This window comes from Marmota monax, unplaced genomic scaffold (genome assembly GCF_021218885.2).
Source record: "Marmota monax isolate L192 unplaced genomic scaffold, Marmota_monax_Labrador192_F-V1.1 WCK01_AAM20220418_F8-fsc00029, whole genome shotgun sequence".
Lineage (NCBI taxonomy): Eukaryota > Metazoa > Chordata > Mammalia > Rodentia > Sciuridae > Marmota > Marmota monax.
Window position 1 is genome coordinate 5853398 of NW_026693024.1, and position 12064 is coordinate 5865461.

Consider the following 12064-nt stretch of genomic DNA (forward strand, 5'->3'; position numbering starts at 1 on the left):
TGTCAAAACAAGGGTATCCTTGCAAGACAGTTCTCCAGGGGTCTCTTACATTTCTGTCTTTGGAGGAAAAAAGTTGCATTTATTCTGGACTGTGATTTTCAATAGTGTTGATGGAGCAAACAGCCTTGGAAACAGAAATAGTGTCTCCCTTCAAACTTTAGGATGGGTTTTGCTTATAGTTTGTGTGGTAGGGATGGAACAGGCAGGTCGCTGCCTGTCATAGAGATGTTGGTCTCCAGAGCTCAGTTCCTCTCTGGTAATGCTGCCTGCTGGGCGAGCAGTTGTTACCTGGCCCTGTTTTTATTGCTCTGCAGGATCTGGGGCTCAGATGCTGGTTCAGGTAAGTGCTCACAAGCTGACAGTAGCTAATGCTGTGCTCTGATGAGGAATCTTTAGCCACAATATATGAAAATATCAGAAACTAACCTGATAGATAGTAAAATCTCAGATCCTTCATGGTTCTTCAGATTGGTCCATTGCAAAAAATCCCTTTAGCTTTCATTCATCTGAAATTTCTTTGTTTTTGTCTTTGTATAAAATAGCTTTTGTTAAGATTAATTCACATACCAAGCAGTCCACCCATTTAAATTGTATGGCTTAATACAAAACAGCACAGGGTTTTGTATCCATCACCAAAGTCAGTTTTAGATCATTTTTATATCACCTCAAAAAAAAAGCCCATATCTATTAGCAGTCATCCCTCTATTCACCCTACTACCTCTTCCCAAGCCCCAAACAACCAACCACTAATCTGTTTCTGTCTGTATAAAATTGCCTGTTATAGACATTTATACTCTTTTTTCCCTTTTTTGGGGGGGGGGGTGCTGGAGCTAGAACCCAGGGTTTTTGTGGGTACTCAGTCCATGTGCTACCACTGAGCTACATCCCCAGCCCTACGAATTTTCTTAAAAATTCAGTTATACAACATTTAGCTTTTTGTGACTGGCTTATTAGCATATTGGGTTTTTTTTTTTTTTTTTACACTGCTCATTCATGTTATAACATGGGTGAGTAGTATTCCATTGTATAGACATATCATGTTCATTCATCAGTTAGAGGGTATTTGAGTGTTTCCCAGCTTTTGACCATTATGAATTATGCTGCTGTAAATATTCATTGGACAAGATTTGATGGGAGACAAGTTCTCCTCCTCTTGGGTAGATACTTAGGAGAATTGCTGGGTCATATGGTAAGTGTGTATTTACTTGTTGAAGGAGCACCCATCCTGTCTTCCAGGATGTTGGAGCCATTCAGCATTTCCCAGGTAGAGTATGAGGGTTTCCGATCCTCCATATCCTTGCCAACACCCGTTACCTTTGTATGGTAGCTGTCCTGGTGGTCATGAGTGGTGTCTCATTGCGGTTGTGAGACACATTTTTAAAGTAGCTAATGATGCTGAGCATCTTATCTTACAAGTACAGGTTATTTGTAAGCAAAAGAAATGTTCATTCAGATCCTCTGCCATTGTTAAAATGGGTTGTCTTTTTAAAATAGAGTTATAAGACTTTATATATTCTTGATACGAGTCCTTTAGAGAAAAAACGATTTTTCCCATTCTGTGGCTTGTCTTTGCAGTTTCTTGGTGGTTCTCTTTGAAGCATACAAGTTCTTAATTTTGATTTCTTTTTTACATTTTTTTTTATCTTGCTGCCGTCACTTTTGTCATATCTAGGAAACCATTGCCTGATCCAGGGTCACAGTGCACACTTATGCATTTGTACATCTGAGAGTTTATGGTAAGTGTGTACTAACTTGTTGAAGGAGCACCCCTCCTGTCTTCCAGGACGTAGGTTTAAACCCTTATGCTGGGCTTTGATCCACTGGAGTTGAATTTTGTGCAAGGAGTGAGGTAAAGGGCAGCCTGCGTCTTGCCCCAGCACTCTTCAGGGAAAATAGAAGAATATTCTCCCTGTCTTGGTGCCCCTGTCAAACACCACTTGACCCTGTATGTGAGGGTTTATTCTGGACCCTCTCTTCTGTTCATTGGTCTCTGTAACTGTGCCAGGTCCACACTGTTTGGACTTGCTGAAGCTTTGTAGTGTTCTGAAATCAGGGAGTGTGAGTCTTCCAGTTTCCTTCTTTCTGAAGATTGTTTCTGTTCTTTTGAGACCTTCAAGTCTGTACAATTTTTAGGATTAGCACACCATTTTATAGAAAGAAAACAGCTGGAATTACAGGGATTGAATTGAATTTTTTTAACCAGTTTGAGGTGTATTACAATATTAACTCCTGATCTCTGAACATAGTATGTGTTTTCACTTAGTTAGATATTTCTTTGAATAATGTTTTGTAGTTTTCAGTGTATTATATTAGAATTATTTCTAAGTATGTTTCTTTTCAATGCTGTTGTAAATTAAATTGTTTTCTTAATTTTGTATTTGATTTTATCATTGCTACTCTTAAAGAAACACAACTGATTTTTATATATTGATCTTGTATCCTGAAATCTTGCTGCCCTTATTAGTTCTAATGGTTTTTAATGGGCTGAGGATGGGGACTAATTTACTTCTTTCCAATCTGCATACCTTCTCAAAATTTTCTTTATCTTGCTCTGGTAAGCCTCTGGCACACTTTTGCACAAAGTGGCAATAGCAGGCATCCTTGTCTTATTTTTGATGTTAGGGAGAAAACTTAGTCTTTCACTTTTGAGTGGGAAGTTATTTGGTCTAGATCTTTTTATATCAGGTTGAGGAAGTTCCCGTGTTTCTAATTTATTGAATGTTTATTTGACTTGTTTGCTTAATCAAGAAAAGGTATCATATCTTCTTTATCTATTGAAACAACCTGATTTCTGCTCCCTTTTCAATATTTGATGTGGCATATTACATTAATGGATATGGGGATATTAAACCAACTTCGCCTTTCTGGAATAAATCCTTGGTCATGGTCATTTTTATGTGTTGCTGGATTTGTTAGTATTTCATTGAGAATTTTTGTGTCTGTTCATTATAGACATTGGTGTATAGTTTTCTTTAAATGTCTTTGGTTTTGACATCAAGATATATTATTGGTCTCATATGATCAGTGCTGAGGTATTCTTTCTTCTGATTATTGGAAGACTTTTTTGAAGAATTGGTGTTAATTCTTTGAAGCCATTGAGTTCTGTACTTTGTGTTTTTTTTTTTTTTTAATTGCGAATTCAGTCTTTTTGTTTCTTATAGATTTATTCAGAGAGAGAGAGAGAGTGTGTGAGTGTGTGTGTGTGTGTTTAATTCTGGGGATTCTACTCAGGGGCAATCCACCACTGAGCTACATCCTCAGCCTATTTTATACTTTTTATTTAGAGACAGGGTATCACTGAGTTGCTTAGTGCCTTGCCATTCTTGAGGCTGGCTTTGAACTTGCAATCCTCCTGCATCAGCCTTTTGAGCCTCTGAGTAGCTAAGGGTTTATTACTTTTTATTACATATTGATCAGTGCAGCTAAAGTTTATTACTTTTGTTGAGTTTTTGCAAGGGAACTTTAGGTTTTATCACTTTTAGTGTCGCTTTTCTAGTTTTTATTTCCTGACATTGCTCTCTGCTTTTTGTTGCCACCCTTCTCTGTGCTCTGGGTTTAGTTTGCCTTGGCCCTGAACTCACCCCATCCGCCTGGCTTCCACTTCTCACTTCCGGTCTGTCTTCTTTTTAAGGCAGGCACCTACAGGCATACCTTTCCCCCTCTTCACTGCACCTTCCCGTAAGTTTTCATATGTGGATTTTTGTTTTCTTTTACCTCAAGGTATTTTCTAGTTTATTTTGTGATTTCCTCCCATACCCTTGGCCCATTGCTAATGTTGTATATGTTGATTTCCACATTTAAAAAAAAAAATTCCCAATTTCCTGTTATTTATGATAATACTTTGTGTGTCATGGGAAATGTCCCATGTGTGCTTGAAAAGGATGTGTCTTCTGCAGATGTTGGGTAGAGGTCCCCATAGGTGTCATTTAGGTCTAGTTGTGTATTGTGTTGTTCAGGTCTTATTTTCGTGTGTGTGTGTGTGTGTGTGTGCGTGCGCGCACACGCTTGTGTTGTGTTCGCAATACTGGGGATGGAGTCCAGGGCCACATGCATGCTACGCAAGTGCACTATCGCTAAGCTACACCCCCAGCCTGATTATGTCTCCTTCTGTTTTATTCTGTCCCTTAATAGACATTGGGGTTGATTTAAAAAAAAATTTTTTTAAGTTGTAGTTGGACCTGGCACCTTTATTTCACTTATTTATTTTTCTGTGGTGCTGAGAATCAAACCCAGGGTCTTGCCCTTGCCAGGCAAGTGCTCTATCGCTGAGCCACAACCCCAGCCCAGGTTGAGCCAGGTATTATTTATAGTCATTTCCCCCTTCATTTTTGTTCAGTGTGGGCTTCATATATTTTGTTGCTGTTTTAGATTCCCCAGTATCAACATCTTGTAACAAAGTGGCACAGCGATACCACCCCAATCCACAGTTTACCTTGGAGTTCTCTCATGAGGTTCATTCTGTGGGTTGGCAAACGTGTAACGGCATGTGTCCACCATTGTGTAGTCACCTCTTTGTGCTCCTTTGTCTATTACTCTTTTCTCCTCTTGCCAACCCCTAGTGACCGCTGACCTTGCTTCTTACAGACTCTCCCATGGTTGGAAGCATACAGCACAGATCCTTTTCTGTTTTCAGTTTTGAAAGACACATTCGCTGACTCGAAGATTGACATGTTTGAAACAAACTTTTGACCCTGAACTATGTCTCCCACTGCTTTCTGCTCTCATTCTCTCATGAGAAGTCAGCTGTGCATCTTAATTTTCTTCCACCTGAGAAGTTGTCTTGCTCCGGCTCAGTGTTCTCTTGCCTTTGAGTATTTTAACTATGACGAGTCTGTTCATAGATCTCTTCACTTATCCTCCTTGTCGTCTCTAGTGTTTCCTGGATATATATATATATATATATATATATATATATATATGTTGTGGTTTTAAAATAAACTTGGGGAGTTTCTAGCCATTATTTTTTCTTTTTTTTTTCTTGCTCCTTTCTTTTCTTGCCATTACATGTATATTGGTGTGCCTAAATATGTTGTTTCCTTATGACTCTTCATTTTCTTCATTCCATTCTCTTCTCTTCATACGTATAATCTCGGTCTTTTTTCAAGTTCACCGATTGTGAACTTGAAAAGAGCCTGTGGTGATTTTTTCTTTTCAGTTGTACCTTTCAACTCCAGACTTTACGTCTTCTGTTCATTGGTATTCTTTAAGATGGCAATGTCTTCATACCTTCCTTCTTCAGGTGTGATGTCCTTTAGTTCTTTGAACATATTTATTTTGGCTTATTGACATCTTGTTATATCTCGAATCCCTCCCTTTCACAAGTAGTCATGGGTTTGTTTTGTTTTTGTTAGTTTGTTTTTATTTGTTTTACATGTTTGAGTCACTTATTCCTGGTTTCTTTGCAGGCAAAAATATATACTATATTATGTAATATTTAAATATGCATACTTAAACTGGGTGTTTTATATCGCTAGCAATTAGAGAAATGCAAATTAAAACTACGCTGAGATTTCACCTTACTCCAAGTAGAATGGCAATTATCAAGAACACAAGTAACAATAAACATTGGTGAGAATGTGGGAAAAGCGTACTCTCAGACATTGTTGTTGGGACTGCAAATTAGTGCAACCACTCTGGAAAGCAGTATGAAGATTCCTCAAAAAAACTAGGAATGGAACCACCATGTGACTCAGTTGTCCCAATTCTTGGTATATATCCAAAGGAGTTAAAATCAGCATACTATAGTGACACTGCCACATCAATGTTTATAGCAGCACAATTCACGATACCTAAGCTCTGGAACCAACCTAGGTGCCCATTAACAGAATAATGGGTAAAGAAATATATATATTTTATATAAATACACAATGGAATATTACTCAGCAACAAAGAAGAATTACTTTATGACATTCTGTGGTAAATGGATGGATATGGAGACTACCATGCTAAGCAAAATAATCCAATACCCCAAAACTAAAGGTCAAGTGTTTTCTCTGATATGTGGAAACTAACCCACAGTAGGGGAGGGGGTAGAAGTTCATTGGATTAGACAAAGGGAAATGAAGGGAAGGGAGGAGGGATAGGAATAGGAAAGAAAATGGAATAAATCAGACATAACTAGGAATACACCACAACGAATCTCACCATTGTGTGCGTCCACAAGACTAGGATCCTAATTAGAGTAAGATATACTCCATTTTGGTATAAATGGATTCTTCTGTCATGTATAACTATAAAGAACAAATTAAAAAAAAAAAAACTGGGTATTTAGGTTGCACGTCAGAGCAACTCTGTACCCTGGCTCCCCTTCCCCTCCCCAGGAGTTGTTTGGTATTTGCTTGGTGTCTTTGTTTTGTGACTTGGCTAGACCATTTTTGTGAAGCCTGTGTCGCTCCTGTGTGCTGCCTTTCATGTGGCTTCTCCGAGGGCACAGGTCTGGGGAGCACACAGTCACTCTGGGTTGACTGTAGTGTTTGGGCTCTTTGTCTTTTTCCCCGACCTTGCTGCCAAGCTGTGGTTTCAGTTGCTGTGCACTCAGCTCATTAAATTCTGCTTATTCCTGGTGGCTGCTGCTACACTGTTTCTGAGTGTCTGGTGCATTCAACTGCTGATCAATCTGATCCTGTGAAATCTGGTCAGGGGCTAGATTGAAGCCAGGTGTGTTCTGACCCAGCAGGACTGTTTCTGGCTCTTCCCGGGTTCCCTTGGGTGGACTGGGTGCCTGCTGCTCTTAATCTTAACTGTCATTTCAGGAGTGCCCTTAGGCTTGAACCTGTCTTAGAGTCAGTTGTTTTGGGTACTGGTTCTCTTTTTCTTCTGGACTGCCTGTCCCCTGGGCAAAATCTCTGAACCACCACTTTGGGTGGTAGGCAGTGGTGGCCTTGATTGGGAGCTGAAGATGACATGGGGAGCCCAAGATTTTGGGTCCATCCCCTGGAGTAAGCAGCTGTGCCCTGAATTGGGGATTGGGCAGAAGACCGGAAGGTGATGGAGTATGGTTCAAATGTCACACGCTTTCTCTGTTCTGAGTAGTAACATTTCTCTTAAAGAAATGTTCCTTCATGCTTTCTGTGTCCTTAGGGCAATTTGCAGGACTGGTTTTCTCCAACTTTGCGTGTGTTTGGGAGCATGTCTGTAGGGCTCACTGTGTCTCCACTGCAGAAGTGGGGCTCAGCCTTTGCTTTGGCCGCATTTCTTTTCCAGATGCAGTTCTGAGCTGATGGGCCTTCCCTTCAGCACGTGGTGGGTGTGCCCTTGTCTTCGGGCCTCTGCTTTGTGGCCTTACTTCTCCGCCCCCACCCACTGGTTCCTGCTTTCCTGAGCTTTGTTTGTTGTTGTTTGTTTGCTGGTCCTTGTTGTCTATTTTCAAGTTTCTCTGTGAGGTTCGTTGGTCTGGAGTATGCTGCACGCCTTTTGAGAGTCTGGAACTTTGGTACCTACCAGGCAGTGGGTGCTGATGTGACCATCCTCCATAAAAGCCCTGGCACCTGGTCTGGTTTCCTTAGCCACAGCATTTCACGTGTGTGGCCGCAGCTTGCTGGTGGAGGAGTGAAATGTGTCCTGTGTGACGGCACTAGGAGAGGACTCTTGGATTTGTGCCTCATACCCCAGATGTCAACCCATGTACCTTTTCTCTTGCTGGTTTTTTAGTTTCCTTCTACTGTAGTAAAGTCATAAAGTTGAGTGAGATGGTATGCAGGACCTGAGCCCACGCAGTGAGTCCCAGGTGGTCTAGGGACTTTGGGCACACCAGCCATTGCGTTTTTACTGGCCTGGTGTCATTCAGCAGTGTGCCCAGGATCTGAAGGTGTTGATATGTTGGTTTAGGGGCTCACTTCTCGGTAATGCATCCTGTCTTTATCTCCTCCCTAGATTTCAGGCCACCTTGTCAACTCCCAACTCTGTCCTCCAGCTGGTAAGACTCGGCCCTCTGCTCCCACTCTGTCAGCACCGTGCGCCAGCCAGCGGGGGGCTCCCCGAGGAGCCGAAGCCCGGTGTGGTTCTTTTTAAGACTCCAGTCCCCTCTGGCTTCTGCCTGGATTGGATTTCTTTCCACTTTCTACAGATAGTTGTACTTAAATGATTCCATTTCCAGCCATGGAACCATCTGTCTGTTTTTATAATAGAGAATGCTGTTTGAGTCATGATGGGGCTCTTGGCAGTAAGTCCATCATAGGTTGCAAATCTTAGCAATGCGTGTAGACTCCTACCACACCAGCACCACAGCCTGGCATTAGGGCACACAGGGGAGTGCCTGGGGTTTCCCTTGTGATCACGGGGTCGACCCGGAGCTGTGGCTCGCTTCCCCTGCCCAGCATCACCAGAGGGGATCGGGTCCCATAGTGCTAGCGTGGGAAAAGGTCAGAAGTCCGGTTCTACTGAGTGTCTATTGCTTTCACACCATAATAAACCTGAAAGGGAACTGGTGTTTGTACATAAAAAACTATTCTTAAAAGTCAAGGCAACGTTTCTTCTTCTTAATAGCTGAGACAGCTTTCAAAAGGGCTGGTGCAAAGCCTACCTTACTCATCCAAGGGACTGTTGAATTTTAAAGGTCACCAGGAGTCTTTGCTACAAGCAGTTTAAATAAAGGCATTATCTTTCTCAGGAGTGAAGCTTTGTGATTTAAAACTATCCAAACCCAAGAGAAGTTTTCAGATGGCTTCAGGTTTCACTTTGTCCTGGCAGCCTGCTCACACAGTTCTGATGGCACGCGCTGCGCAGAGCCGGCATGGCTGCTGCTGACGAGGTGATTGGCAGTGGTGCGGAGCGCAGGCTTTTCCTACCATGATGGTTCTGCAGCTCCGTCTTTTTCTCGTAAGTCAGTGTATCTGCGTGCCTTGCCTTGGCTTGTTTTCTGCTGCAGTAGTGGCACAGGTGCCTTCTTCCTTCTCAGCCTGGGCAGAACCAGTTTCTTCTGTGCATTTCTGCTCACGTGGTCTTGGGCCTTGCTTCCATCCTTTCCTTTCTGACTCCTCCAGCTCTGAGTGCAGCGCTGGGCCCAGGGCTCTCAGAGTGCTCCAGGGAGGCAGAGCGAGCAGGCGGGTAGGTGTTTGGACAGTGGTCAGCAGCCTTTTTGGATGGGGGTTGCTCTGCAAACCATCACAGGGCTTTGCAGTGTTAAGGAAAGCCAGGTTTTTACTTGTTTAGCATTTTTAATTTTTTTTTTTTTAGATTGGGTTTTAGATGAAATATCCTAACAAAAAAGTATTTTGGCCAGCTTACTGTACAGGCAACTAAGGCTATTATGATTTGGATTTTCCACTTAAATTTTTACTCCATGTGTGATTGAGGATAACAACATTATTGCAGAACAGTGTCTGTGTGATTTGGGTGAGATTTTTCTGCCTTTCTTTCTTCATTGTGTCTTAACTTTGAAAACAAATTTAGAATTTTACTGCAATTCTGTATATCCTTCCGCAAAGAGTTCATTTTGTGTAAAATTCTTTGCATTGAAATTCTATAAAACTAGAGTGACAACTGCTTAGACTTTGAGAAAGACAGTAGTACATTGATACCGTTTAGGAACAGTCACACGGGGTGGGAGACGGAGAGAAAGGAACGATGAAACCTGAAAGATTTATTTACGTGCTTGGATTAAAATTCCTCACTGACCATCCTAAAAGAAATAGGTTTTAATATTATATAACAATTTACTGAATCTAGGTGATGTCTGTTTGTAGGAGATTAACTCAAATGAAAGGGATCATACAGGACTTTGACTTTTCAGATCTGACCTTCGGATACCTCATGTCCCCAGTTGAATCTAAAGTTGGATTTGGCACTGTACCTTAAGGTGTGAGTTGGTGCCTCCTACCCTGTGCTCGGCGCCACTTCACAGTCTCATGTATTGTTTCCTTGTCCCTGTGTGTGTTCCATTGATTCGCACCCAGTGTCTACCACAAGAACCTAGTGGTGCACCCTGTCTGCAACTGAAGGTCTTCCTGTGCCATCATGGTCTAATGCAGGATTAGCAAACTACAGCCCACAGCTGACTCCAAGTGGTTTTTATGTTTAAATACTTAAAGAAATTAACAGATAATATTAAAGAATATTATTTTGTGACACATGAAAATGAACAAAATTCAAAGTTCAGTGTCCATAAGTAGGGTTTTCTTGTTTAATGCCTCCCTAATTGTTTAAGTATAACCTGTGCCTGAGTCCTTGCTCCAGGGGCTGAGCTGAGTGTTTGGGAGATGGTGTGGCCCACAAACGTAAAACGTTGACTAAAACACTGGCACTTTCCATAAAGAGCCAATTCGTGATCTACCATTGCTCTCTTTCTACATCTGTAAAAACTCTGACCACTGAGCATACATATATACGTGTGCATGCCCGTGCACGCGCGTGCATGCACACACACGCACACACACACACACACACCCTGCCAAAGCTAGTGCTGTTGTACTACCTGTCGGTTGCAGAAGGAAGCAGTATAGTACAGTACCTAGTGGGGCCTGACCCTTTAAGGAGGTAATCCCGGGAGACTAGGGTAAGGAGGAGGAGGAAGAGAGACTCACCCAATACCCCGCCCCCCAGACCCTCGCTTCACCGCTTTAAGGAAATAGAGGACAGGGAAAGGGGATACCCTGATTTAATGTGCATGCTTCTGGAATGGAAATTGATTTAGGGGGAACAAAAAAACATTAAACATAGTTTTCCCACAGAGATAATCTCTTTACCCCTTGCATTTAAAACTTTTAAACTGTTGCTGCCGTGAAATTAATTTGTGTGAAATTTTCCAGAAATACATCTTTTACTTAAATGCTTGTACCTTTATGCAAAACTATTCACAAGTGAAGGAGCAGGGGGAGAAAAAACATTTTAAAGTTCTCCTTGCTATGTTATGGACTGTGTGGACTTGCTCATGCTGATCTGACATTAATTTTTGACTCGGGAGATCTGTTAGGCGTGAAATCTGCCTCCCGATGAAACAAGGCCTTTCTATTCTTAATCCTTTTTGCACGGAAGTAATGTGCATTGAATTGTAGGCTTTTCTGCAATTCATGGCTTTAATTCTGTATATCTTAAGTGGATGTACTGGGTAGTTTGTCTTGACATATTAAGAACAGGGGAATGGTGGGGGTGGGTATTTTCCCATTCTGCAAAAGTTATCTACACTGTATTCAATCAGCCAGCGTCATTAGGCAGTATCAAAGTCAGGTACACTGTTGTGTCATCTGATATAACCTTCAAATTTGCCAGAAACATTGATATTTTTGATCACTGAAGGGCTCAGACCTTTGTTAAAGAGCTGCTTTCTGGCTGTGGGCCTCCACCTCAAGATGTGAGCCACATGCTGTCCCTGATGGAGAAGGCTGATTGGAGAGAAGTTTGCATTAACTGCAGATATAACCACAGATTCTAAATTTCTGCAATAACATGAGGGCATCGTGTCAAATGTTTTTTCTTCATGTAAGCTGTAGAAGATCTCCCATTTACTTTTAGAATGTTAAGGTAGTAGAACATGTCAGGGTAATAACATACTTACAAAGCAAGGGTGTGTGACTTTACACAGTTTGGCACAGAACATATCGATCATTAAATTCAGAGATTAATAGCATCTTTCTTTAAAGATACTTTCATAAAATTAAAACCAAGATTTGAAGATAAATAACCTGGCTATCCTGGACCATTTTATTATCATAAACTACCTTTTTAGTTTTGGGGGAGTGCTTCAGAATGATATTTATAATCCCAATTACATTTGCTCAGTGAGCCAACCCCACACCATGGGAAGTCCACAGTGTTTCATTGCTTGTTGCCCACTGCTGGTCACCTGAGGAGGACCAGGCCCAAGGCTGCAGATGCCCCCTCCTGCTCCAGTCACAATTTTGAAAACCAGCTCAGGTGGACAGGATTCAGTGTAGAAATAAAAAGAGCCCCTTTGCATCACAAAGAAACAAGCCACCGATGCACATCCATGTATCATCTCTTTGCTGATAAATAAAAATTCATGTCTTATTGATATTTAAATCAAGAATACATTTTAAAATAAAATTATTTTGATAAATCATTATTGTATAATCATTGAAATTTGTTTTTGCCCAATAATTAACAGAAA

General features: G+C 41.4%; 1 protein-coding gene across 2 annotated transcripts in view; it reads left to right on the top strand.

Annotated features, from left to right (window-relative positions):
* Nucleotides 1–12064, top strand: part of Cdyl (chromodomain Y like) — a 179726-nt gene that overhangs the window by 102507 nt on the left and 65155 nt on the right. The window lies entirely within an intron of this gene.